Consider the following 5488-nt stretch of genomic DNA (forward strand, 5'->3'; position numbering starts at 1 on the left):
GGAGGAGGGAGAAGCAGACTCCCCAGTGAGCAGGGAGACTGACAAGGGGCTCCATCCCAGAACCCCGAGATCACAACCCGAGCCGAAGGCAGACGCTTAACTGACTGAGCCACCCAGGCGCCCTCAAGTTGGTATGACATATCTTCTTTTCCACTTTGGAGCTAATCAAGAGAGGAAAAGAGAAAAGTTGCTATGCAATGTATTTTGTTGAATAATATACAGAATTCATAGTCTGGCACCGTGTCACCTTATATATGAAAGGATGTTGTAATGAGACATAGTGAATACTCCTAGGAAACTACTGGGATGATAATCTCTCCTAAAGGACTCAAAGGCTTCCCCCCCAGTCCTGTCAATTTTTATTTACAAAAATAAGCAGCATTTGAGTACTGATCTCTTTTTCTCCTCATACCAGAAAGGAAACAAAGAACATGAACAATCTACCTCCTAGCCAGAAAAAAAGTGTTTTATAACCTCAAAACAAATGTTTACTCACCAAGAGCCGTAAATGGCTCAAATTGGAGATTTTGGTGGGATTTTCATCAGTAACTAAACTACTGAAGCTGCAAACCATCTAGGGAGCCATCAATTGTCTATCTCCTACACTTCTGAAAACCTTTGTGTTGGAATCAATCTTTTGTTCTAATCTTTGAAGCATGACCACTGTAAAATGACCATATTCATTCGGCTGGCACCTGAAAAACATGGAGCATGAATTTGTAGAATGAACAAATGAGCAATTTTTCCTGTGTGCTTAAAGTCCGATATGGCTCCGTCACTGAAGTGCAGGGTGCAGAAAGCATAAATCCCTAGTGTGAGTCCACCCGCACTCCACAAATGAGGGCACTGAGGTCCAGAGAAGGACAGTGACTTGGCCAAGGTCACACGGCAAGCAGAACCCAGGGCTCTGACTCTCAGTTCAGAGAGGCCTGGGACTCTGAGATGGGCATCCTCCATGCTGGATCTCCAGCGCCCCCAGCCCCCACCGGGCAGAGAAGGAAGCATGTGAACCTCAGAGGGCAAGACAGATGCCAGACCTGGGGCAGTGGCAGACGTGCATGTTTTGGAAGTGCCCTGAGGGCTCTGACTGCCTCACACACACACAGCCTGGAATAGAGAGGAGCAGACTGGGCCTGAGGGAGCAGCCATGCCAGGAGTGGGAAGTGGCTCTTGCCCCACGGCCCAGGAGAAGGGACATGGAGATGGCCTGGCAGGGCTGCTGGGTGGGAGTCGGAGGAGCAGGTGGCTGCTGGCCTTTTGGCCACCACCGCTTGCTCAAATTCCCCTACCCAAGTGTGACTGGGAGCCACTGAGCCAGGGGTCACATGTCCCCCAACCCCTGTTTCTTTGCCTCATCCATCATAGCAGGCCTCACCTGCTGTGATTGGCTGTGTCCCCTGCCTTGTGCATCCCTGTTCTCAGACTGGGAGTTTTCCAAGTCAGATTAACCCTGTGTTCCCAGCGCCTAGCCCGGGTCCCAGCCCAGATAGGCAGATATCCAGTGACCGTTTGGGACAAGCCAGGGGGATGAGTGCTAATGGTGGAGTTTCAGGCCCACAGATATGGCTAGCCCTCATCAAGACAGTCCCCTTCAGCAGGACCACACACAGTTCTGGGCTTGCCTGATGCAGAGTGAGAGGCATGGCTACCCGCATGGGGATGGGGCCGAGGTGAGGGAAAGGGTGCCCGAGGGCTGTGACAGGGTCTTGGGGGAATGTGAAGACTGCAGTCGGGTGACTGGTGCTCCACTGGGTGGAGAGCAAATTGGCTCGGGCTTGGAGCTGGGGTTGCAGCAGGGAGCAGGATGGGTGGGTGAGATCCTTACAGAACTCAGTCCAGTGGAGGGGACAGAGGACAAATGAGAAAAGCAGCCAACAGAAGACGCCTTGTGTCAGGGAGGATCTCCTGAGGAGAGGACATTTCAGCAAGACTTGGGGTTGAGAAGAAGCTGCAGTGCAGGGTGGGGACAGCCCCCAGGTCGAGGGCACAGAGGCCGGCGTGCCGGGAACCCCCAGTGTAGTGGTAACGAAGTGAGTGGGAGAGTGGGCTGAATCCTGCAAGGGACAGGAAGGGCTTCTCAGAGGTGGCAGGGATACCCCGCGCACACACGCGCGCGCGCGGGCTTCAGGGATGCTTGGCAGAGCCTGGGCGCCCTATCTTGGTCACCGTCCTCTTGGGTCAACAATGCTGACACAGCCACATCCTCTTACCTGGGCAGGGTGGGGCAGGTTTGGGGAGCAGTGGGCCTGGACCGTTCTCCGGAGATGGTACCCCGTCACATCCACCTTCTTTGTGGCAGCTACCCTTACTGAGGCCCCCAGGCGGCAGGCGCTTTGTGAACTCACCTTTCTCCACTATCCTCACAGTGACCAGGTGGTGAGGAGTCAGGCCCAGGGGGCCCAGAGACATGCTAAGACTCATAGCCAGCAGCAGCAGAACTCACACACCTACACAGGATTTGGGAGCAATGTCTAGACTACCCCCTTCACCTCTGCCCAGAGCAAGGGCTCTCCGACCCCCTCCCTGGCTCTGGCAGGTGACTGAACCAGCCTCGAGAGCCCAGTGGCCCGGAGAGCTGCACCTGCCCAGACCCCGGTACTTGAGGATCCCCCTCTCCAGCCTGTGACACTGTGAGCCCCCCAGGTGGTACTCTGCAAGGCTGGGCTTCAGTGACTTGATATTATTGTACTGGAGTATAGTTGACATCCACGTGACATAGTTTCTGGTCCACAACAGTGAGTGGGCCAGTGTAAACATCACCACAGCTATGCCTCTCTGACAAGTGCAGCTACCATTGTCACCATACGTGGGCCACAGAGATTGGATGGATGGATGGATGGATGGATGGATGGATGGATGGATGAATGGATGGGGTGGATCGGGTGGATAGGGTGGATCGGGTGGATGGGGTGGATGGGGTGGATGGGTGGATGGGGTGGATGGGTGGATGGGGTGGATGGGGTGGATGGGTGGATGGATTGATTTTTTCACCGTCGTCTTTAGATCACGTTTCCCAAAACCCAGGGTTTCTTGAGAGGCTGAGTAAGCCCCAGAGCGGCCCCTCCCAGCCCTTGACCTTACTCCCATGGCAATGGATCACCCTGGACAGGGTCCTGGGTGTCATTCATTGTCTCCAATAGTTTGAAGGGGGTCTGAAGCTCTAAAACGTTGGCAAGTTCAGAGCTGGAGAAGAATTGGCTCCAGCAAACCCAGCCTTCCCATGCCCCCACAGAGAGCAACAGTTAAACTGCTACCCACAGACAAAAACAGCTCTGGCAGATGTCTAGAGTTCACTTAGAGCGTTTTAGCAACACGGTGGAACAAAATCACCCAGAACAGTCAATCATACCAGAAGAGAGGGAGCCCTTCATTTTGCCTGCATCATCCCATGCCCAGCCCAGCATTGTTGAGCACCGAGACAGAACTTCCCAGCTAGAAATTTTCCCTCTTACCAGGAAAGGAAGAGCAGAGTGAATGAACAGCTTCTTCAGCCTTGTGGGGGTGGGGACACTGCACAAGGGTACCATGTCAGGCAATAAGTGGAGTCCTAGCTGACACACAGCCCACAGTGGGTTCAGTGGTCTGCAGCCCAAGCCTGGGGTCGCTTCCCCGAGTCTCCAGGTATATGACTGGGCTTGGTGTCTTTGGCAGTTAGAACAACATCCCCACAGGGTGCTTGGCATGTGGAGTAACAGCTCTCATCGTCACACTGCAGGTGGAAGACTCTTCGTTGTAGTTGTTATTTTTAAAGGGAGATTTCTTGAGGTATAACTGGTATAGATTATAATACGCCAAATGTATGCGGTCATGACGCCGCTACCCCAGTCAAGACACGGAACATACCCTTTGCCCCCAAGACCTTCCCTGTGCCCCTTTGCAGTCAGCCCCTTCCCTCCAGTCCCTGACGACCACCAATCTGTTCTCTGTCCCCACAGTTTTGCCTTTCCCCCGATGTCATAAGAAATAGAGCCACACAGTCCTGCAGTCAGTCTACTGGATCTGACTTTGTTCACTCAGCATGATTTTGAGATCCACCCCCATGTTGTTGCGTGAGTCAGTAACTGGTTGCTCTTTACTGCCAAGTAGCAGTCCATCATGTGGCTATACCACTCTTGGTTGATTCATTCGCCGCTGATGGACATTTGGGTTGTTTTCACTTGGGGGCTATTGTGAACAAAGCTGTTGTGAGCATCTGCCTGCAGTTCTTCGTACGGACCCATGTTCTCAGTGCTATTTAGAAGGAGGATCGCTGAGTGTGTAGTCCAGTGTGTGCTGACCTTGGTAGGAAACAGACAAACCGTTTTCCAATGACCTCTATAGTTTTGCATCCCACCCGCCCTCCCCCGGCAATAGAGGAGAACTATGGTTGCTTCATATCCTCCTTGGCCCTTGGTATTGTCAGTCTTAACATTTGTTTTTGCCACCCCAGCGGCTGTGTCCTGGCATCTCACTGTGGTTTAAAATGTTTCTTTATTAGAGATAGCTGACACACAGTGTTACATTACTTTCAGGTGTACAATACAGTTGATTCCACTTCTTCCAGTAAGTCCTGCTCTGCTCGCCACAAATGAAGCTACCATCTGTCACAATGCTGTTGCAACATCATTGACTATATTCCCTAGGCTGTGCCTTTTATTCCCGTGATTTATTCATTGGCGGACAGTAGATCCTGGTGCCAAGTGCCAATGCAGAAACACATGTTTGACAAGGACATAGTAAACAGGGGCTCAGACCTGTCGTGGATGAAGATCCAGGCCACTCTACCACATAAGCCACCTGGACGAGAAGGTAAGAGAGCTCTAGAAAAGACGGACAGATCACAATGGCTCAGAGTGGCACTCCTGTTGATTCTCTCTTGCTGTGTCCTTCCTCGACCCTTTGGTGCTATTCTCACCTGGACTCCATACTTTCAGAAAGAACTTGGATCTGAGGCCTGAGGCATTTCCATAGCACTAATGTACCACACGTCCCTTATGGGACCCTCTTCTTCTCTTGCACGATTTCTGAAGCGATCTCTTCCTGTTCCCTTTTGTGTAAATGTTTTGTCCATACACGTATCAGACGGTCAGTTCTGCCTCGTACTTTACAGACAGCCTGTGCTCAGGCATTTCCTAAGGTATGAAATGTGAGTTCCTACGACTCCAACAGCCAGGGGCCTTAAGCCGTGATGTATCAGTCAGGGATGGACAGTTCCTCCTGTGATGGTTTTATAATCAAGACACAACGGGGGCACATGGGGGGCTCAGTCAGTTAAGTGTCTGCCTTCAGCTCAGGTCATGATTCCAGAATCCTGGGATGGAGTCCTGGGTCAGACTCCCTGCTCAGCAGGTGAGTCTGCTTCTTTCCCTCTCCCTCTGCCCCTCTCCCTCCTTGCTCGTGCATGTGCGCCCCCCCCTTTCTCTCTTTCACTCACTCTATTTCACTTCACTGTCTCTCTCAAATCAATAAATGAACTCTAAAAAAAAAGTGATAAAGATACAATGCCAAG

General features: G+C 52.0%; 1 long non-coding RNA gene across 1 annotated transcript; it reads right to left on the reverse strand.

Moving 5' to 3' along the window:
- LOC119876500 lies at positions 1 to 2741 on the reverse strand. The gene is made up of 3 exons (XR_005363486.1): positions 2211 to 2741; positions 497 to 695; positions 1 to 161 (listed from the first exon to the last, which is right to left on the reverse strand). It is a non-coding gene; the product is annotated as an uncharacterized LOC119876500 (long non-coding RNA).
- Positions 2742 to 5488: the final 2747 nt, after the last annotated feature.

The sequence above is a fragment of the Canis lupus genome, chromosome 8 (genome assembly GCF_011100685.1).
Source record: "Canis lupus familiaris isolate Mischka breed German Shepherd chromosome 8, alternate assembly UU_Cfam_GSD_1.0, whole genome shotgun sequence".
Classification (NCBI taxonomy): domain Eukaryota; kingdom Metazoa; phylum Chordata; class Mammalia; order Carnivora; family Canidae; genus Canis; species Canis lupus.